Source organism: Pteropus vampyrus, unplaced genomic scaffold, assembly GCF_000151845.1.
Source record: "Pteropus vampyrus isolate Shadow unplaced genomic scaffold, Pvam_2.0 Scaffold651, whole genome shotgun sequence".
Classification (NCBI taxonomy): Eukaryota; Metazoa; Chordata; class Mammalia; order Chiroptera; family Pteropodidae; genus Pteropus; species Pteropus vampyrus.
In genome coordinates this window covers 420,945-445,098 of record NW_011889432.1, presented here as the reverse complement: position 1 = coordinate 445,098, position 24,154 = coordinate 420,945, and the positions used below count along the sequence as shown (strand labels likewise).

Genomic DNA, 24,154 nt, shown 5'->3' with positions numbered 1-24,154 from the left:
ATACAGAGCTTCAGCATAATCCTGAGGCATCAATTTAGAAAAAGGACAAAGAACTGCAAGTGTGCAGTCTATTGCCCTACAGCATAATGTAAAATTTAATGCAATCCACTTAATTACTTTATATCGTTAATTCATGCAACATTCTCCTCCAACAAATTAAACACAGGCCACTGCTGCAACTAAAAAGAATGTACAACAAAGTAGTCCTTGTCCACTTATAGAAGAATTTACTGATGATAATCAAATCTTTACAGAGAACCTACTAAGTAGCCACTGTGTGTAGCAGACACTGTGTGTATGTATGGGCAGGATCAGATAATGCCAGGTTTTCTATCTTAGGGAATCTGAAGTCTAGGTCAGATAGAGAAAATTGGCAACCCACCGCAGATGCTGGCCTGGTTCTCACAGTGATGTTAAAAATTAAAATAACTTAGCTAATGATCCATTTAAAAAAACAAAAGCAGGTTTCTTTTTTAAAAGTTTTGTATTTCTTGCTTTTCTAAAAAAGATCTTACAACATGGCATCTATATTGGCACAAGAAAAAAATTACTTGGAGCTGATCAATGGCTGCCCCTTTTATATAGGCCATGCTTCTCTCATTATATTGGGTCTTGTAGGCATTTGAGATCCTAGGTCTATGCAGTGAGATAAAATTATGCATAAAACAATAGCAACCAAACATTGCAAGATAATAGACACTGCAGTGCTGAATTATGATTTAAAGTTATGAGGATTAATTTAAAAGGGAGATAACTAAAAGTGGAATCATCAGAAAAAAAAAATGTTCCAAAGAAATGCTCCATGGTGAGATGGCTTTGAGGAACTAGGATCAGTGAAGAAGAGATAGAAAGGAAATCTAGATGAGAGGAAGAGTAGACTATTCATTCTATGAAGACAAGGGTCCCAATTTAAATTGTTCACCACTCTAACCACAGAGTCTAAGCATAATGCCTGTAACTTTGTAAGCACCCAGTAAATGATTGGGTAGTGAAGGGTGAGTGGCATAATTTTAAAAAAAATGTGTTTAAGGAAGATATCCTGGCAGTGGTCTATAGAATAGAGAAGGCAGAGAGGATCAAGGTAGAACTATAAGCTATTGGAATATTCTATATGTATCATGGTGAGAGCTTACACAGGTGTTGCAAACTTAATGCCTAGAGGGGCCAGGAAGGTTAAGGTCACCTAAGCCAGATGAGGAATATGGTGACCTGAGAACACATGTCCTATCTAAAAGGGAGAGAGCAGTTCATCAATTCTCGGCTATTATTGACAAGATGGGATATTGGTCCAGTATGTTCTCATTATTCAAAAGAAACTGGAGTTCTAGAGTTTTAAGTAAAATATGATTTGAAATGTTGGCAATCAATTATTTTTTTTTTAAACTGTGAGTCTGGGCAAATTGATATGCTGCTATAGACTAAATTGTATCCCTCTCAAATGTATATGTTGAAGCTCTAACCCCCAATACAACTGTATTTACAGATAGGGCCTTTATGGAAGTAATTAAGGTTAAATGAGGTCATAGGGCTAGGGCCCTCATCCAATGGGATTAGTACCCTTAATAGAAGGGAAACCCAAGAGTTCACTCTCTTTTTCCAGGAGCACAAGAAGAGGTCATGTGAGCACATAGGGAGAAGGCAACTATCTGCAAGCCAGGAAGAGAGACTTCACCAGAACCCAACCATGCTGGCACCCTGGCACCCTGACACCCTGATGAGAAAAGAAATTTCTGTTGTTTAAGGCACCCAGTCTATGGAAATTTTTTATGGTAGCCATAGCAGATTATACATACTTACAAGGTTGTTTTTTTCTTTGTTTGTTTGTTTGTTTGCTATTACAAATAATACTAGAAAGGTTCGGAAATATCTTAAATGTCATTCAACAGGAAACTGTTTAAATCATGACTCATCCATATACTGAAAAACTATGCAGTCACACATACATATATGGAAAGGTCTCCAAAGTTTATTTCTAAGTAGACAAAGTGTAAAAGTATGCAGAGTGTTACTACTGTGTATAAAAGAGAATGAGAGAAAAAAAAATATATATATATATATACGCACACGCACATATATACACATACTCATTTGCTTTATATGCACAAAATGTCCATGGAAAGATTGCTGAAAAACAGATAACTTTAGTTGCCTCCAGTGAGGCAAAATAGGAGGCTAGGGGACCGAACTAGCGAGGAGACTCTTCATTGTACATCCTTTTATATATTTTGAATTTTGAGCAATGTGGAATGCATTACAAATTAAAAATACATTTTTATTTTTTTGTTTCAGCTTTAATTTTTGTCGAGTCTTTAAAATCTTCATCTAATATCACTATTAACATAGGTTAGAAGGCACACCACTGAAGGTATCTACCAGTTCCACAAACTCCTTCTGAAAAATTTCAGTGTACCTCCACCTGTCTTACCTACAATCAACCCTCTTCTAAGCATGTGCTTACATGTAGGTGATATCAGAACTCCACCAAGGGAGATTAGACTGGTGAGATTTTGTGATAGGATTTGAAACAATTTTTGTAGTTACCCTTTTTGAGAAATGAAATGTTTAGATGCAAAGCATCTTGGGGAACTACCTCAGTAGAGAGCATTCTTCACTACTCTAATATTCCACCTTTATAATGAATCAAGTTACGTTCAGTTTCAACCTAGCAAACTGAAAATACATTTTCAAATGAAAATTTTAACAATTTAGTGGGGAAAAATATGTGGGCTGTATTTTGTCTGTATGCATTGTACCTCTGGACTAAATTAAGGTGGTGGCAGATAAAATAAAAACCAAAAGAACTGATGCCAGAGACAAAGGGGAAAAAACAGCCCTCGACAAGTGAGTAGATAAGGAAACTGAGGAAGAGGGAAAAGTTAATGCCAGATTTTTGAGTATGGAGCATGAGAACCACAACAGCCATATTTCACCACTGCTTACTATGCTGTCATGCATTCTTCTAAGTGCTTTACAAAATTAACACATTTATTCCTTACTGTAAGCCTCTAAGGTGGTTTCTACTATTATTCTCAATTCACAGATATGAAAACTCAAGTGTAGCATTTAAATAACTTCACCAAGATTATGATGATGGTAAGTTGCAGAACCAGGGAAATGAAAAAGAGAAGTCTTGAATCAAGGGTGGGGGAAGAATCTAGGGATAATGACAAATTCTATTTTAGAAATGATGTGATTGAGGTTACAACAAAATGGCAAAATGCTAGTTATTTGATACCTGGATTGGTATCAAATTCCTGGATTTGACTCTAGAGTTAGGTTACGGCTCCTTAATTTAAAATGTTCAATAATACCAAAGTTTGGTTTGCCTAAATTATATCTGTCTTATCTAAGTGAATAGATACTATCTTTAGGTTTATTATACAAAACACCCAGCATGTTACAGATATTTAAATCTAGTTTCTTGTCCCATTAACCTACTTTTCTCTTCTCTAAATACACAAGCAACATTTAAATAAAATAAATTACTCAAAGTAACAAAAATGATGAGACCCTCCATTTATAGGCACTGGGTCCAATGTGTTTTACTTACATTATTTGTAATAAAAAATTACCATCTCGTTTTACTTTTTATTTTTCAATTACAGTTTACATGCAATATTATATTAGTTTCAGGTATACAACATAGTTATTACACATTTATAAAACTTACAAAGTAATCGCCCCGATATGTCTAGTACCCATCTAAGACACCATACATAGTTATTCAAATATTATTGACTATATTCCCTATGCTGTATTTTATATTCCATGACTGTTTTTATAACTGGTAATTTGTACATCTTAATCTCTTCTCTTTTTTCACCCATCTCCCAAACCCCCATATTACCACTTTGTTTTCGAGGTGAGGAAACTGAAGCTAAATGATAAAGCTGAATTGGAGATAATAAATACATCAGAAACCCAACTTCAGATATAAAACTCAAATTGCAAACATTATATGAGAATCAGAAAGTAAGTCAAACAAGGTCTTACATCATCTTTGGTAAACTAATGAGCCTGATAAGACAAAGTTGTTCAGTTGCACTCTACTTAGTAATGAGATTCCAATTTTACTGGATGATCATCGAAGTCAACCATCCCAATCAAGTTGTCCTTCATTGATAAAAATATGCAATTTTGGAGCTAAATCTTAGAAGATCATCTATAAAATATGTACCCAGAGTTTAACTGGGTAAGTACTTTGAGATACAATCATAGTACATGTCCCCAAGCACTTTCTGTCTGAAAAGGGGGTAGGGGGTATAACATGTACACAAATGACCACAGTACAGGGAAGAGTGTAGTGTAGGTTCCAGATAATACAGGTAAAGTGATACAGAAACTCAAAGGAGTTTATTTCTATATGCAAGGATCAGGGGAGTTTTCATAGAAATGACATTTAATTTGGAATTAATAATGGAGGTAATACTATAAATACTACTTTAAGAAAAAAAATCATGAAAATAAGTACATTCCAAGGCAGTTCATTTATGATAAGTATCAAATGAGCAGAACAGAGAGTAATGTACAATTTCTAAGGAATAGCTGAGAAAATATGAAAGGCTTGATATGGGGGCTAAGGACTAAAATAGGACTTGAAGGAAGACTGGGGTTTAGATGGGTGTGGGGAAAGATATTTAAGAGTGAAGGAATAGAAAATGAGTTTCAAACAATCTTCTCAGTGCCTGACACACAGTATTTGACAACATGTATTTGCTAAATGAATTATATATTCAAAGGGAATCTTCTCATTATTTATAAATTTAAGTGATATAATAAACTATAACTGACTCAAGGTAAGGAATATATAAATGTGTCAAATAATAACGCCCCAGACAGAATGGGAAAGGATAAGTGGTTGTTCTCCCTCACCGCCAGGCACACGCAACCTAGAGAGATGAAAGATGACTAGGTTTATTGGCTTGCTTATTGGAATTTAATTAGTTGTACCAACAAGGGTCTTACCTTAGAAATTCATATACTAGAATGAAGAGGGTGGGGAAGAGAGTAGTGGTGATGATCTAGTTCATGTTTTTCCCTCAATTTTCTTTCCGGTGTATCCTGGAAGCATAAACAAGAGGGACCTATAGCTTCCCGGAGCTCTGAAAGTAGAGCCACTATCGAGTTTGGTTTTGAGGATGGACTAGATGCTTGTGTCACTTTTACTTTTAAGTTTATATTTCTGTCCTTCCTATGTTTCCTGCCTGTCTGACCTCCAAGCTAATCTGAAGACAGTTTCTAGCTCATTCTCTGTGTCCCCAATAATCACCAAGGATTAACAACCCTCAGAGTTAAGTGTTCCCCCCAAAATTCTGAAGAACAGGATGAGGTCATTTGTGAGTCACTGGTTTCTGTAGTCCAAACCTTTTGTTGGTTATATCATCCTGTGTACATTGCCCAAAGATTGAGAGGGAAAGGCAGGCTATAGGCCCTTTGTCTCAGAGGTGCTAAAGTCCAACGGGAACAATGTTAAATCAGAAGTAAATAAAAGCCATGTTCTAACTTCAGCCTTTTGGCAAGCTAATTCAATCTTCTGAGGTCTCCTTTCACCCCATCTGGAAAGTGTTTTAAAGACAGTAAAGCATTAATTTGGCAGTGTTCCAGAGAGAAGAGTCTGAAACTGAGTAGGAAAAGGAAATGAAATGAAATTATATATGGAGTGGTAGCCTCTGTCACATACACAATGGTATTTGATCTACCCAAATATTTTTTGAGATAAGATTATTAATCTACATTTTCTAGATGAGAAAAGCAATAGCCAGGATCACATAGCTAGTAAGTGATGGTTTTAGTTTCAAAGCAGTTACGTCTGCTACTCCAAACCATCATAGTTTCCATTAGTTTCAAATCCAAATTTAAGAGGTTAGTCTCTTTGTCCGGTTATTATCACGCTGAGTGATGTCAGACAGGTGCTTAATAAGTGCTTTTCTTTACAATGAAGATAATACCAAAGGAAATAAGGGACTGTTCCTTTGACTATCTGTTTAGATTAATTTTTCCAAAGAATAAATTTTATTTATTTTGTGATTTAATTTCCCCCAAATTCTTAAGAGTTAAAAAAAAGCCCACAAAAAGACAGATCTTTCAAGTGACCATTTCAATTCAATTCACTCCATCAACTCCAGTAATTCGGCCCATCTTCCATCTGCAGAGGAACCAACGTCCTTGTCTATGTCATAAAGAGCTAGGGCAGGGCCTAAGCTTTCTCCCCCAACCAAGCCCAGCCCCTCCGTAGAGAGTGGGCACGCCCTAAACAGCTCCTTCCCAGCAGCGCCTCCATGGCCTCCCCGCTCCTCCCTGAGTGCCTCTAATAGCTTAGGCTCAAACCTTAACTCAACGCCCCCTTCTCCTTTCTTTTAGGAGCTTTTCTAGGTACCCACTACTGCTTGGAGGATTACCTGGGAGCTTTAGCCTTCTGAATCCTGCTTTCTCTGGCTGCAACTTTGGCTGGGTTGGGTTAAGTCAAAGACAAACCTTACCGCTTAAGGAGGACTGAGAGTGCAGAGCCAGGGTGGACTAAATTAGACAAAGCCATCTATTCTTGGCCTCCTTCATTTCTCCCAGGAGGTTCCTTCCCTTTCCTAGCCCCTCTTTGCTCAGAACTTTAGCAAAGCCTTTTTTCTCTTGGGTTTAATTTGATTCCAAATACTGTGTATACCCTTCTCCCCAACACATTCATGCCCTGTCTTCGCTGGTAAAACCTAAAGAACAGAAGTGGGGGGTTAGAATCTAGACAGAGGAGATGGGAGTGGGTGGGTTCTAATCCCGGAGTCACTTACCGCCTATGTCACTAGCTGGGGACTCCTGAAGTGTCCGGAGCTCATGCCGTCCTCCAGGAGGCTCATACTCCTCAGCTGATCGCAAGACAGCTGTTTCCCTCACACCCCCTCCAGTCTGACAGCGTACCCTAAGGCTTGCTCTCGCCTATTCTTTCTCGGCCCCCCACCTCCCCTTTTTTTTCCTGGCTGGAAAGTGGGGGAGGAGGGCCAGGGCCGAGGGAGTCGATTCAGATTCAGCTGGGCCACCCTGGAAACAAGAGAAACAAAACTCTCAAGCATCCAACCCCAAATCGGGGAGCCAGCAAAGCAGACTTCCTAAAAAGAATCTTCCTCCTGCTGCCAGTGCAGCTCTTTTCCTCGGCTAAAAATAAAGTAGGATTGCTGGGCCGAAGTGTCCAAGGCTGGGGATCCTCGTTCTCCTTTCACCTCTACCAATTCAGTTCCAGCCAAGCCCACTCTCCACCCATACTCTGAACTCTACACATCCTTGAAGAGTGGGCCTGGGGTTGGAGCTAAGAAAACCAACCCAAACCCCAAAGTACTACTTGAATGCAAAGTTCAGGCGGACGAGGACTCCTTCAAGACGGGAACTTTTACAGCCGCGTTGCCATCGCACTCTCCAGCACCTTCCTAAAAAGAGAGAGGGGGCAAATTTCTACAATTGATGGAAACATATAGGGACATTCCCAACACAGGGCAGGGGCTTCAGCGAAAAATGGCAACAGCTCCTGCAGGTCCTCTGTGGCAAAGTTTCTTGGAGGCACCTAGTTGCCCCACTGGGAACCCCGGGCTCATGTGGGTCAGAACCTAAAGTGCTCGCCTGGGCAACCTGAGTGGGTGAGGTGACTCCGTCTCTGGCCAGGCTAAACCTAGGAGAGAGGTAAGGGTGGAGTTCCTTAAGAGAGACAGACTGCTACCAGAGGAGGGTGTAAAATGGGAGGAGGTGGAGAAGGGTGTGGCTGAGACCAGGGAGGAAGAAGGGGGTGGGGCGGGGCCCTGGGCGGAGAGCCAGTCCGGTCTCCAACACAGCAGATTAATTAGAATCAACTTTAGTTCCTTTGTCCTAGAAAGAGGCTTGCAGGTACACTGCTTGGTCACCTATCTTTTCGGGTTAAGCTAATTCACCAGGGGAGGGAGAAAATGATGTGGGGATTGGGGGTGGGGCTGTCTACTAAAAGAGGAACGGGAAAGGGAAAAGCAAGAAGGCGGGTAACTAGGATCATATTTACCCTCCCAGTTCTCCATGGTAACAGCGTGACACTAGTAAGGGCAGCGAGGCCACAGCGCACGGTGTCTTTTCTGGGAGGAGACTAAGAGCAAAGGAGAATGAAGCTGGAGTCATTTTCTAGCCAGATATAAGGAAAGGAGGCAAGGGTGAAAGAATGGGTAGGAAAGGAGGAGTTGAAGGAATTGTGAGTACACAAAGGCTCTTTTAGTCTCCCAGATACCAAACCTCTAAGAACAGAGTTCTCAAACCCCTGATACCGCCTCTCAGCTAGACATTGGCAAAGATTCCAGTAGAGCTAAATCCATAAGATAACAGCCACATTTCTATAATCTCTTTGCCTTGCCTAAAAGTCCCTCTTTAGCTCATTTTAATAGGAGGCCAGGAAGTCTCAAGCAACCACAGGCCCTTATCAGTGCCTCTTATCAACCACAACTCTTTTAAAGGGGAGGGAAGAGAAGAGAGACAAGAAACAAAGCAGAGGGAGGGAGGGAGCAAAGACTGGAGAAAGGATAGCTACTGTGTATTCAGCACCTAATTTAAGCAAGCCACTTGGCCAGGTGCATTCATCATTTCTTATGTATTTCTGATAAAGACCCTGGAAAATAGATACTATTATATTTTCCAAGTCCCCTTTTTAAAATCAGAAAACTGAAAAGTTCAAAGCCCAGTACCTCCCAACATGTATATACCTACTCGCTTGATCTTTCTGCCTGAATGTCTTCTAATCATCTCACCTTCTCTTACTCTACCCCAAACTCTCTGTTCTTCCTCCTGTAGTTCACCAACTACCTGAATGTCATCACTATGCACCTCAATGTCGAGGCAGAACCCTGGGACTGGACCCTGCCTATCTCTCAAGTAGCAGAACTTTGATGCTTTCCTGGGCCTTAGCTGTATTACAAATCCCTGAGAATGCCAGGCTGTTTCCATCCTCCATGCTTTGGCTTACCTCACTTTCTCTGTTTGGAATGGCATAAGCTCTCTGTTTACCTTCTTGAAAGGATTAACTTAAGGTCCTCTCCCCTCACTTAATTCCTACAGGCAGAATTGACCATTGCTTCCCCAGTGCCCTTTTCTACCTCAGGGTACATATTTGTTGATATATTTGCTCTCCCCTACTAGACTATAAAAATCTCTGAGGTTAGGCACCAGGTGTTATCATTTGTGTAAACTGGATGCCAGGTTAATATTATTAACAACAATAATAGTTATTGAGCATTAATTATATGCCAAGTTCGGTTCTAAGCCATATATATGTGTATATATGTGTGTGTGCAGACACACTCATTGAATCCTGATAACCTTATGGGTATGTATTATTACTATCCCCATTTTACAGATAAGAAAACTAAGGGACAGAGATTAAGTAACATGCACATGTATTTGTTGAATGAAAGAATATTTCTGTAGTAAGGGTTTTATGAAGAATGCCTTATCTCGCTATATCTTATTTTTCTACCATATGCCCATCTTACAAGGTATGGTTCCATGTATTGACAAGAAACCATACAGACAGTATACAACTCTCTACATATTCTTTAAAATAAATCACTTTATCCTATGGAGCTTTTTAGTATCTCAATGTATAAAATGTGGGGAGTTCTACTAACATAGGATTCCCACCACTCCAACCAACACTATTTTCAGCAACACTGGAAAGTTTTCTCTTAGGTTTAAAAGCATGAAAAGACATGGAACTGTTTATGTAAAAAAAAAAAAAGAATGTATTTTTGTGATGTGCAGATGAAAATGAGCATATAACCGAAGCAAATTTTTGAAAAGAGTAGCCACTAGAATTCCCTCTCTAGGCTAGTTGTGCCTCAAGGTCGTAATGAGTCCCTCTTTCAATCTGAAAAAGCTTCTCAAGACAATCTATTCATTTGCAGATAGCTAAAGTATATATTTTTATTAAAAGTCTTTCTTTACTAATTTATTTTAAGCCCTACTTTAAAAAAAATACTGCCTCAACTTTATTTGTAAGGAAAACAGACTTCAATGGCAAATTCCATTTTTGAAAAACATAAATTATTGAAACTTAGGAAAACAAACCCGAGATTCTTCCCTGTCTATTCTTCCATCCATTTAGTGAATAAAATGTATTGAACACTTATGCTATATCAAGAACCAAGCTAGCTGTTAAGGGGAGAAATAAGAACATCTATCTTCTCCAAGAGGCTCCACTGAAGGAGCTCTTAGTTCACCATACATGGCACATTAGTTCACATTTTCCTTTGGTCTTTTAGAATTGGTTCTTGTCTCAAATTAGGACTTAAATATGGCTTATAGGGAACTATGCACCCTATGACCACAGATAATGGCAAAGGCAGGACTTTTATATTCTTTGCCTCTTGACATCACTTATCAGCACAAGGCTGGTGTTGTGTAAGTTATAGGAAAGGGTGTTGGGGAGCAAGTATGGAGAACTAGAAGTTGTGATCAGTTTCCTTCCTTTTCTAGGTAGGACCACAGATCTTCTTTTGTATTAGGCGGCTTAAGAAAAAAAAAAAAACCAAATAGCAACCTGCAATATTTTCAACTTCTTTCATCCCACTCTAAGCCTTAGGGAGACACCCTGGTTGAAGTAGTATCCTGTGTTTTCCTCTATATACCAAAGAATCAGATAAGGCATATAAGAGTTAAATTAAGCATGGAACCTAATGAACAACTAAGAAATATACAGACACCTCATATGTCAGGGCCCACAAGATGCCTGGTCTTCCCTTTCCCTCTTCCTCTTCTTCACTCTCCTGCTTCTCCTCCTTTTCATGAAAGCCAGCTGACTACTAGGGTGGAGCCCAGTGTGAGGGCTGTAGGGAGTGGGAGGAAAAGCCTCATTAAGCAGACTCCACCCTCCCAGCTCCCTGTAGAACATCAACAATAACAACAAAAAGAAGACTTGGGGAGCTAGGGCTGAGAGGAAGGTGGGGATAACAGGGTGAAATGAGGAAGGGTGGGGAGAGGAAGGGGAGTTAGGGGCCCAGCAGAGTAGAGCTGGTCTGGAGAGGTGAACTAATTCAAGCAGTACATAAACAGAAACGCCTGCATCCTTAAGTAACTTGTTCATGGAAGAACAAAAATGTAGCTGAAACCAGTGCATTGCTCAGATTTAATGGAAAAAAAATCCCCTCCTCGCCCACTTTGTTTTTGCTCTGCAGTTTCTTAAAAGGTATATTCTTCCTTATAGGAGGAGACCAGACCTTTTGCCTTTCTGCTAATGTTGAACCAGTGTTAATTAAGTTCCTCACACATCCCAGAGGTCAGTGCTAAGGTTGCTGTCTGCAAAGGATAAGGATATTTTGGAGAAGTAAATCTAGTTGGCTGAGAGGGATCAAACCACACGTTTTTCTTAAAGAGGATCCCCCAAACTGTATAAGCTTTAGGTCCCCAAAATCCTGGATCTGCCCCTTCTGAGATTATAGCCTACAAAGCACGGTGTTTGGCACAAATCAAGTACTCAATAAAGGATAACTATTATTCCTAGCAATGATAGCTCTAAATCTACTAGCTTTAGATTGAGTCTCTTTCTGGTCACAGATATTGGAAACATGCCTCCATGTTTCCCATAACCCCCATCCTTGTATATAATGAATAAACTAACTTATAAAAATAACTAGACTTCTTGCTTAAGACATTCAGAGGCATGACTAAATTCAGCTTAGGAATGGCCAATGGGCCAAGAGCAGCTGACTAGGGTTTGAATTCCTAAAAGCACCACCCCAGGTAAGCTGTGGCAAGCCTGCTAACTCCCACAAGTTGAGTTGTGCCTCAGGCTGCTAACTTTATGAGCAAGGAGCTTGACTGGGGGGCGGGGGGGGGGGGAGAGAGAGAGAGAGAGAGAGAGAGAGAGAGAGTGTGTGTGTGTGTGTTTTGTGTGTTGTGTGTTGTATGTGTATGTTGGGGCTAGCAGGTAGGGTATGCATGGATTTTTCACATCAGCTTAGACCATAGATGCTACTCCACCCATAAACTGGAGGAGGGCAGAGGCTTTATAACCAAGCCAAACCAGAAAACCTGGGAGCCTCAGCCTCATCTGCAAGAAAATAACATCCTTAGACTGGTCCCCAAAATGTATATTCCTGAAACAGGGAAGTATCCTATTGACTGTACAAGAAAAATACTTGCATTTTTGCTTTCATATTAAACAAATAAATATACAAGATTGTCTAAGGAAATGTATAAATAGAACACAAACTTATCACTAAGCTAATACAGAGAAATACCAGGGCCCTGCAAGCCCCTAAAGGTAGGCTCATGTTTATCATCCTTGTATTACAACAAGCATCTCTCACTTTCCTAACAGAGGAGTTGTGTGCATCTCATATTATCCTCCAATCCAATGGGAGGTTATCTTCATCTTTCTGCCCATTGTAGTCTTATCACTTATCTCAGAAAGTAAAAGGTAGAAAAGAAGGAAGGGAATATGTCTTTGGTGCTTTCTTAAAATCTTTCCACTAACACACCTATCGAAGTACTGCACCTTTATTCTTTTGTTCTTCTGCTCTTTGTTTGCCCAAATAGCCCTGTATTGTTGTAATCCTTTCCCCTCAAATGTGTATCACAAATACTGGAGCAGCCTACCATGAAGCCACAATGACAGGACATTACCTTCTCCAGTAAAACTAGGAGTAAGTTTAAAAGAGTAAGGCAGGCAGATTCGCAGTAGTAATTCAATCCTAAAGTAAGATAAATGATTTGATCTGGGAAGAGATATAGGCAACTATACCTATTTACATGGTATAAACACACAGCTGAAATAATCAGGACTATGTGAACAGGTAAAAATAATATATACCAATATGCTAAAAAAAAAAAACATTGAAGGCACACACTGGAGGCAAGAGTTATTCCCACAAGCACAGAATGTTGCTGTAGGAGGGGCGCAAAGAGATTATTTCATCCACTGTTTCTCAACATGTAGTATACATACCAATAGTAATACGAAGAATTATCTTAGGTGGTACATAGATACTTTCTAGTAGTATACATCTATTTTCATGGTTGCATTCTATTTATAGAGAGTAAAACTGGCTTTTTATTTATAGTAGTGTTATTTTCAATGAATTTTTTTAGTAAAATAAGTCAGTTTATGTAAGGAAGTATATTAAGTAAATAATGGTACAGGTGATACTCAGATATGGTCTAAATCATAAAAATAAAATATAAATAATTTAACTTTAGCAAACAATTATCAAATCCAATTCTCCTTCCAATGCAGTGGTTTAGAGGAGGGTCTAACTTCCAAATCACTAAATACATAGCAAGGCTGACTCCTCCTCTAGTGCCCATGGAAGAATTGTTAGTAAAGCATGGACATTTTCTACCAAGCCTAGATGAAGCCTTATACTCTTTACGAACACACTTCTATAGGAAGTTTTCCTTGAACCTCCAGTTTTGGCTAAGGTACTCTCTTCCAGCCCTTATAGCACTCTGATATATTTCTCTCCTAGGGTTCACGACATTATAGTACACCTATCTTTTTATGGCAGTCCCATCCATTTGACTGTCAGTTCCTTGAAGTCAGGAGTTCAATCATTAGTAGTTCAATCATTTTTATACTTTTAGCTCTGAGCACAGTGCTTGTTATGACAAATACCCAATAAAAGTTTGTAGAATGGAATAATTAAGAGCCACAATGTCTGGGAGTGAATATTAGCTTCAACCCCTTATAGCAGGGTGACCTTGGATAAGTTATTTAACATATCTGGGCCTTGATGTCCTCATTTGTAAAATAGGAATTATAATAGTGCCTACTTCACAGGATATTGAGGGGATTATGTAACTTAATACATGTACGTGCATTATGCTTACAACAATACGTGGCACAGAGTAAGCACTATATACATTTTTGTTATTACATTGAACTGAAATACACCTCTTTGAGCTTTCTACCCATTAGTTCCAGGACTGACCTCTAGAGAAACGTAGAGCAAGGCTAGCCAGGTTAATAGAGAGTACAGATTTGGTGCCCACTTGCTGGATGGGGAGGAGTGCTCCACAAAGGAACAACGGCACTTGCCCTGAGCTTCCATCCAGAAGAGAGTTGCCCTAACCTCTGCCCTTCCAGCCCTCACCCTGAAGTTAGTTAATTTAATTCCTCCTTGTATGTTCCTGGCACTTTCTGAGCTGCTGCCCCTGTACTAGAACTTAGAGTGAGTGAGTTTGTGTGCTGGCCTTTTAAGAGTAGCACATATCAGTCGTCTGTAGCCCTTTGTCTTTCTGAGATGCAATTCCCTCTAGTTTTCACAACCAGAAGTTATGGGCACTCCTCTTCCTGTCACTGGTGTCCTCGGCTAGGGAACCCAGTGTGGGGAACCCTTGCTTCTCAAGGGGGACCTCCACAGTGGAGATATACCTCTTGATATTTAATCGCCACACGGTAGGTATGTGACCTGCACATCCAGCATCTCTGCCCCTCCTACCTGTCTTGACGTGGCTTCTCTTTATGTCATTAGTTATAAGAATTCTGTTCAGCTAGTCTTCAGGTGTTTCTCAGTGATGGTTATTCTGTAATTCAGTTGTGATTTTGATGTGATTGTGGGAAGAGACAATCACAAAGTCTATCTACTCTGCCTTCTTGTCCAGAATTCCTAAAAGAATCTCTCAAAATTTCTTTATTTCTTCCTGTTTTATTTTCAAGTGATGTACATAACACACATCCATTACTCTCATTCCATCACTGGGACTTACCCCATAGGGTCAAGAATGTCAGGAAGTGAAGATTGATAAGGGATGAGGTAAAACCTAGTAATGGAATTAAGCTCTGGGGGCTGGGATGAAATGATGGTGTCTCATGCACACTATTCATTAATTTATGCATTCACTTCTATATCAATAAGCTGTTTATTGAATACCTACTATGTGCCAGGCACTATTCTGACACTGGGTGATATATCAGTGAACAAGAAAGATAAATTCCTGTCCTTGTATTGCTTACATTCAAGGTAAGGAGACAGATAACAAACACAAACAGATATATACAGTTGGACAGTGTTAAGTGCAAGCAAGTTAAAAAACAGTGAATGGATAAGGGTTGCTACTCTGATAAAAGAAGTCCTTTTTAGAAAAGTCACATTTGAGCAGAGACCTGAGGGAAGTAATGCAATAAGACATAGGAAGATCTGGAGGGAAATCTTTTAAGCAAGGAAAAAAGTCAATGTAAGGTCCCTGAGGTGAGAGTATGTCTGGCACATTTTAGGAATAGCAAGGAGGTCAATGTGGCTGATGTGCAAACAGCAAAGGGAAGAGTGGCAGCAGATGAGGTCAGAAAGGTTGCAGAGGGACAGAGTGCATGAGATCTTAGAGGCCATGGTAAAATCTTTGATTTTTATACTGCATGAGATGGGAAACCATTGGAAGGTTTCAAAAAGAGGAGTGATAACCCATATTTTAAAAGGGTTCTTTTAGACCAGGGCAAGCAAGAAAGCCACTAAGTCAGTTATTTTATGAATCCAGGTGAAAGATGATGATGACTTGAATAAAGGAACAGTGAGAGGTAGTAAAAACATTGGAATCTGAAGGCAGAAATGATGTGATTTGTTGTAGATAGGAAGTATATGGAGTGTTAAAGAGACTTCCAGGAGATTACTTCAAGGTTGGGGCCTCTTCAAGTAAAAGAATAGAATTGTCATCACTGGAAATATATAAGACTGCAGGTTAAGCAGGTTTGGTAATGAGGGGAGGAAAACAAGAGTTATGTTTTGGATATATTAAGTTTGAGATGCCTAACAGCTAAGTAAAGATATTAAGTAGATGGTTAGATTTAGGAATCATTTGCATACAGATGGTATGTGAAGTCATGGAACTGGATGACAGCACCTAAAACGTGAGTGTATACAGAGAAGAGCTCTGAAGACTGAGCCTTGTAGCACTCCAAAGTTTAGAGGTGGGTAAAATAAGGAAGATTAAGAAAAAGAGACTAAAAAGAGAGGCCAGAGACCTAGGAGGAAAACCAAGAGAACATAGGAACATAGAAGATGTACGGAAGGAAGTTTTTCCAGAAGAAGTGATTAAAGCTATCATTTCCTGCAGATAATTTTTAGTAAAATGAGGACTGAAAATTTATTAGTGGATTTGGTAACTTGGAGGTCATTGGTGACCTTGACAAGAATATTTTCAGTATGGTGGGGGGAAATGCCTATGTTAAAAATAACAAACAAAAGGATAGTTTAATGGTTTATTTTACAGGCTGCATCAGAAAGTTATGTGCCTAGTAGAGAAGGCATAACATAGAAGGGATAAACTGAAGTAAGCTTTAAAGGATAAATACAAATTTTCAGGAAAAGAAGGGAGGAGGGATAGTCCACATAGAAGAAGTAGCATGAGGCAAGGGAACGTTGACTTGCACAAGGTGTTTAAGGCAAAGTAAGCAATCTATTTTAGCTGAAAACACAGGATTCTTGAGAGGTGAAGACTTGGCATGAAATTTTTGCTTAAATTTGCAGGTTGAGGGAAGAATTTCAAATGAGACCTTTGGTCATTTTCACTATCATCAGCAGTGAAGGCATCATCACATAATATTTTTCAAGCAACATTAGAACTTGATACTGTCCTCAAATTATACTAAGTAGACATTTATGTTTTATCAGTTTCCCCCAGTTAAGCTCTACAATTAATCTAATTCCAATAAAAGTTGAATAGTCTGATTCTACTGTCAAAAATGATACCAAAATGATACGCAAAGAACATAATACGCAAAAATGATACCAAAATGATACGCAAAGAACATAATCCAGGCCTGAAGTACATTAATTACAGAAGTAAAAACAGTGTGGTAATGGCATATAATTAGATAAACTAATGGAGAATATTAGAGTTTAAAAATCGACATGTATATATAAGGATGTAGAATTTGATAAATGCAGAGGCATTTAAACTTATTTGAAAAAGATAGATTACTTAATAAGTGGCACTGGGTCAACTGATTATTTGTTTGGGAATAACAAAGTTAATTCCTACCTAATATAATATAATACACCCTCCACCTCCACAAAAAATGGGCAAGGATGCAAACAGGCAATTCACAGAAAAGTATAGATGGCCTGAAGCTTAATCATAATTGTCAAACAAATGCCAATTAAACAATAACGATTGTTTTTTTAGCCTCTCAGATTGGCAATTTTTACAAAATTGATAATACTCTGTATTAGCAAGAGAGTAAAGAAGCATAAATTGTATGCTCAGTTGGTGAGTATGTAAATTGGTACAGCACTTTTATTAAATTTTAAAATGTGAATACCATCCTACCCAGCATCATCATGGCTAGAAATCTAGCTTACAAGTGTGCAAAGATAGAAGAATAAACATGTCTACATCATCATCATCATCATCATCATCATCATCATCATCATCACATATTGTGCATTACTATGAGCCAAGAACTAATTGTTCTAAGAGTTTTTACCTATATTACCTCATTTAATGCTCACAACAAATCTCTAAGGTAGGTATATATTATTATTGTCTCTTACATGCCAAGTGATTAAGGCACAGGGGAGATAAATAATTTTCCCAACTTCACACAGCTTGGACTAGGCTAAAAGTCAAACCTGAGCAATCTAATCCTGGAGACTGAATGCTGATACGCCATCTCACATGTGTCTGCAATTTTGTATTCTACTCTAACTCTGGAGACTGAATGCTGATACGCCATCTCACATGTGTCTACAATTTTGTATTCTACTCTATCTCCTTATCTTTTATTTCATTATCTTCACCACCATGGATCTGCAACTACTGTTGCTGGTTATTGTGAAGATTCTAGCTAAAGCAACTGTGTGAACAGAAAGGAGCAGACTTTGTTCTTGGGAGAGGGAAGAAAGCAGCTAGACCAGAGGGAGAGCTCCCTTCAGGATGATCTATTCATAGAAGGTTATGGAAGTCACAGGTTACACAGATTGATGGTAATAATTAATAGAAAACATGAAAGTAACATAAGGAAATGACATTACTCAGATACCTTCAGGCATATGTTGGATCAGGTCAAACTGGAGGCACAGAAACTACTTATGAGGCAATTGTACTGGTTCAAGCATGAAGACATTGAGGAACAGGAAAAAATGAATATGACAGAGATTTAGAAAGATATATTTGGATATTATAACTAATTAGACCTAAGTAACATAAGTGAATCATCTTCACTGCTCAACTATCAATGGCACCCCTTTTAACCCACTCCAATATCTAACCCAGCATAAGATTTTTAAAAACTGTATTACTAGTAATTTATTTCTTTTCTCTCTCATGACACTGCCTTGCACATAGCTGTCAATTCATATTTGTTCAACTAAGAGTATTTGAGAAGTTTACAACACTTTAAAATATGACACTAAATTCAATTCTCTCATTAGCTGTATTTTCACATCAACTGCACTGTGGATTTGGGTTTATTTTGCTTTATATTTCTGACCTGATTTGTCAGTGTAATAAAACCTTCACATCCAAGGCTGAATACAGTTAGACAAATGACCTAATTTTAATCCTGTTTGGTATATTACCAGAGAGATTAGTTTGGTTTGTAGATGGGTGCAAAATCCTCAAAAGTAGCAAACAAATCAATGCTAACTCATTGATGAAAACGAAAACAAAACAAAACCTCTTCATATTATGTCAGATATGGAAATACATTTGCATTTTCCTCTTTCATCTGTTGAGGTTGAGATTAAGGTCTTTTATGGACAAGCAAAGGTACTCTGGAAGTAATTAAGTAATAGATTTACTTATCAAAGCTCTAGAGAAAGGATATCTTGACAATTTTACCCAAATCTGGTTGATTGCATTGTTTGATTCTAGTAATATGTTTTCTATTGTTCTGTTCCTTATGTGAATTAGGAGATATGCTGACGCAAAGAACATAATCCAGGCCTGAAGTACATAATTCAAATAACTCAAAAGCATGAATAGCTCCTTCGGACTATCAGAGCTCCTCTCCAGTGAATGAAACCGCACATTTCATACTCTTCTTATTCCCTCTACCCTTTGGCTGGGCTGAGAAAAGGTAAATCCCCTGAGAAAAATGAGCGAGAATCACTCTTCCCCACCATGTGTACTCAATACCCTAGTCTGAAGTGTTTCTCCAACCTATCTTTATTTTTTTTTTCTCTTTATATATAGCCCCGACTCTTTTATTTTACATCTCTGTCATTGTACTTGCTCTTCTCTCTATCTGGAATGCCTCCTCAATGCATCCCTCCCACCACCACCCTTAGCCTCTCATTTGTTTGGAGAATTTTCATCCTTCAATATTAAGATCAAATTCTAGTTCTAGCATTACCTTCCTGATGAAGACTTTCTTGTCATCCTCCATGCAGTTAAACTCCATCTAAACTACTATACTATCTGGTAAAGATATTTATTATAGCATTTAACATTATAATAGGAATTCTGCATTTATATTAATTCTTCTTATAACTTTATTTAAATTATTTATTTGTTTGTTTGTTTGTTTGTTTGTTTGTTTATTTAATGGTGACATTGGTAATGAAATTCAATAAGTTTCAGCTGTACACTTTAACAGTAAGGCATACATATATATTTACACTGTGTATTCACCTCCCATAGTTAGATTTCTTTCTGTCACCACATATTTGACCCCCTTTACCCCATGCACCTCCCCGCTTTCTCCTTCCCCCTACCATCTGGTAACCACTAGTCTATTGTCAATGTCCATGAGTATGTTTGTTTGTCCTGTTTGTTTGTTGCTTTTAGGTTTATATTCCACATAAAAGTGATATCATGTGGTTTTCAACTTTTTCTGACTGCCTTATTTCGCTTAGCAAGATTATCTCACGGCCCACCCATGTTGTCGCAAATGGCAGTATTTCATCTCTCCTTATATCTGAGTAATATTCCATTGTATATATGTATCACAGCTTCTTTAGCCATGATCTATCGTAGGACACTTTGGTTGCTTCCATATCCTGGCCACTGTGAATAATGCTGCTATGAACATTGGTGTGCAAATATCTTTTTTTTTTTAATTTATCTATTTAAATTAGTTTCAAGTATACAGTACATTGGTTAGACATCTATATAGTTCATAAAATGATCACCGCAATTGCTCCCTCTCTCCCCTGACTCTCCATCTAGCCATCATATTAATGCTAACTGCAATCCCTCTGCTATGCTCCCCATCCCCGTGACCAACTATCAACTACTAATTTCCTTAACCCTTCACCACATTCTCCCAGTACCCGAAGCACCCTCTCCTCTATCCATCACCAAATTGCCCACTATATTTGTGAGTCTGTTTTTGATTAGTTTGTTCTTTTTGTTCCCTAGATTTCGCATATAAGTGAAATCATATGGTACTTATCTTTTTCTGTCTGACTTATTTCACTCAGCATAATAACTTCTAGGTCCATAGATGTCATTGCAAGTGGTAGGATTTCTTTCTTTTTACGTTTATTGGGGTAACATTGGTTAATACAATTACACAATTTTCAGGTGAACATTATAATTTGACATCTGTCTAGTCTATTGTGTTTACCACTCAAAGTCCAGTTTCCTTTAGCTACCATATATTTGATCCCTTTTAACCACTTCACCCTTCTCTTAACCCCCTATATTTGACCCCCTTTACACCATCTACCTCCCCGCTCCTGCAACACCCACTATCCTCTGGTAACCACTACTCTATAGTCCATATCCACGAGTCTCTGTTTGTTTGTCCAGTTCATTTGCTTTTAGGTTTCTATCCACCATATAAGCGAAATCATGAGATTTCCAACTTTTCTGTCTGGTTTATTTTGCTTAGCATGATTAGCTCAAGGTCTAACCATGTTGTCACAAAAAGGCAGTATTTCATCTCTTCTTAAGGATGAGTAATATTCCATTTTATATATGTACCACAGCTTCTTTAGCCAATCATCTATCATAGGATACTTAGGTTGTTTCCATATCCTGGCCACTGCGAATGATGCTGCTATAAATATCGGTTTTGCATATATCTTTTTGGATATAGGTTTTCAAGTCTTTGGGGTAAATACCCAGTAGAGAGATTGCTGGATCATATGGTAGATCAATTCTTAGATTTTTGAGGAACCTCTATACTATTTTCTATAGTGGCTGTACAAATTTGCAGTCCCATAAGCAGTGTATGAGGGCTCCATTTCTCCGCATACTCTCCAACATTTGTTATTACTTATCCTATTGAATATAGCTATTCTTAAGGGTTGAGATGGTATCTCACTGACGTTTTGATTTGAATTTCCCTAATAACTAGTGATGTTGAGCATCTTTTCATATATTCGTTGGTCATTTGTATGTCCTCTAGAGAGAAGTGCCTGTTCATGTCCTCTGCCTGTTTTTTGATTGGATCATTTGCTTTTTTGTCATTATTGAGTTATATGAGTTCTTTGTGTATTTTAGATATTAGGCCCTTATAGGAGGTGTTGCTTGCAAATATATTTTCCCATTTGGATGGTTCTCTTTTTACCTCGTTGATGATTTCTTTTGCTGAACAGAAGCTTTTAACTTTGATGTAGTCCCATTCATTTATTTTTGCTTTTACTTCCCTTGCTTTTGAGGTCAAATTCATAAAATTCTCTTTAAGTCCAAGGTCCTTGAGTTTAATTCCTATGTTTTCTTCTATGCATTTTATTGTTTCAGGTTTTATATTCAGGTCCTTAATCCATTTTGAGTTAATTTTGGTGTGTGGTGATAGACAACGATCTAGTTTCATTCTTTTGCAGGTGGCTTTCCGGTTTTCCCAGCACCATTTATTGAAGAGGCTTTCTTTTCTCCACTGTATGTTTTTTGGCTTTTTTGTCAAAAATTATTTGCCCATATAAATATGGGTTTACTTCTAGACTCTTGATTCTGTTCCACTGATCCATGTGTCTGTTTTGCTGCCACTACTATGCCGTTTTGATTACTGTTGCTTTGTAGTATAATTTAAAGTTGGGGAGAGTGATGCCTCTAGCCTCATCCTTTTTTTCTCTGTATGGGCTTGGCAATTCGGGGTCTTTTGTGCTTCCATACAAATTGGATGATTTTTTTGTTCCATTTCATTATAAAATTCTGATGGGATTTTGATGGGGATTGCATTAAATCTGTATAATGCTTTAGGTAATATGGTCATTTTAACTATGTTGATTCTTCCAATCCAAGAACATGAAATATCTTTCCATATCTTTGTATCTTCTTTGATTTCTTTTAATAGGGTCTTGTAGTTTTCATTATATAGGTCCTTCGCATATTTTGTTAAATTTATTCCTAGGTATTTTATTTTTTGTTATTGTTGCTATTGCAAAAGAAATTATTTTTTCCACTTCTTTTTCTGACACTTCATTATTAGAGTATAGGAAAGTTATGGATTTTTAAACATTGATTTTTGTATCCAGAAAATTTACCGTATTTGCTTATTGTTTCTAGCAGTGTTCTTGTAGAGTCTTTAGGGTTTTATATAGAGAGAACCATGTCATCTGCAAATAGTGACAGTTTGACTTCTTCATTTCCTATTTGGATGCCTTTTATATCTTTCTCTTGTCTGATTGCACTTGCTAGGACCTCCAATGTTGTATTGAATAACAGTGGTGATACTGCACAGCCTTGCCTTGTTCCTGATCTTAGAGGGAAGTTTTTTAGTTTTTCATCATTAAGTGTAATGTTGGCTGAGGGTTTGTCATATATGTCCTTTATTATGACAAGGTACTTTCCTTCTATGCTGATTTTCTTAAGTGTTTTGATCATAAATGGATGCTGTATCTTGTCAAAGTCTTTTTCTACATGTATTGATATGATCATGATTCTTATTTTTTAATTTGTTTATATGGTTATTCACATTAATTGATTTGCATATTTTTAACCTTCCCTGTGCCATTGGAATGAAGCCAACTTGATTGTGGTGTATAATCTCTTTAATATTTTGCTGTATTTGGTTCACTACTATCTTATTTAGGGTTTTGCACCATTGCTCATGAGAGATATTGGTCTGTAGTTTTCTTTTTTTGTGTTATCTTTACCAGGTTTTGATATCAGAGTAATATTAGCCTCATAAAAGGAGTTGGGAAGTATTGCCTCCTCTTCAATATTTTAGAAGAGGTTGAGGAGAATAATATTAAATCTTCTTTGAATGTGTGGCAGAATGTGTGGTGAAGCCATGTGCTCCTGGACTTTTAATTTTTGTAGGTTTTTGATAATTGTTTCAATTTCCATACTGCTGATCAGTCTATTTAGATTTTCCAGTTCTTGATTCAGTCTGGAACGATTGTATTTTTTCTAAGTACTGGTTCCTTTCTTCTAGGTTATTAAATTTGGTGTTATAACTTTTTCATAGTATTCTTGTATGATCCTTTGTATCTCTATGATGTTAGTCATAATTTCCCCTCTTTCATCCCTGATTTTATTTGTATCCTTTCTCTTTTTTCTTTAGTGAGTCTAGCCAGATATTTGTCAATTTAATTAACCTTCTAAAAGAACCAGCTCTTTGTTGCATTTATTTTTTCTATTTTTTATTTTATTATTATTATTATTTTTTTTTTACAATTTCATTTATTTCTGCTCTAATTTTGATTCTTTCTTTCCTTCTGCTGACTTTAGGCTTCATTTGTTCTTCCTTTTCTAGATTTTTAAGATGAAGCATTAGGTTGTTTATTTGGGCTCATTCTTGTTTTTGGAGATAGGGCTGTAATGATATGAACTTTCATCTTCTGACCGCTTTTGCCGTGTCTCAAAAGTTTTGATATGTTGTACTATCATTATCATTTGTTTCTATGTATCTCTTGATCTCCATTTTTATTTCTTCTCTGACCCACTTATTCTTCAGGAGTATGTTGTTTAATCTCCATGTATTTGTGTTTCTGCCTGATTTCTCTCTGCAGTTGATCTCTAGTTTCAGTTCTCTAGATTAGAGAATATGGTCGTTAGAATTTCAACCCTCTTATATTTGTTGAGGCTATCTCCGTGTCCCAGTATGTGGTCAATCCTTGAGAATGTTCCATGTGCACTAGAGAAGAATGTATAAGCAGCTGTTTGGGGATGGAAGGCTCTTTAAATGTCAATTATGTCCAGGTGGTCTAATGTGTCATTTAAGAATGTTATTTCCTTATTGATTTTCTGTTTGGATGATATGACCATATCTGACAGTGGGGTATTTTGGTCCACTACTACGATAGTGTTCTTCTCCGTTTCTCCCTTTACTTCTGTTAGT

The 24,154-nt window shown here is 37.8% G+C and overlaps 1 protein-coding gene across 3 annotated transcripts in view; it reads right to left on the bottom strand.

The window, feature by feature from the left end:
* KLF8 (Kruppel like factor 8) overlaps positions 1–24,154 on the bottom strand; it is a 239,265-nt gene that overhangs the window by 56,086 nt on the left and 159,025 nt on the right. The window contains exons 2-3 of one of the 3 annotated variants that reach the window (XM_011385057.2): positions 7,325–7,409; positions 6,780–7,026 (exon numbers count right to left, since the gene is read on the bottom strand). The exons of the other annotated variants lie outside the window; for them this stretch is intronic. The gene's annotated coding sequence lies outside the window, so the exon portion shown is untranslated. The remainder of the gene's footprint in view (positions 1–6,779; positions 7,027–7,324; positions 7,410–24,154) is intronic. 3 annotated transcript variants of the gene reach the window in all.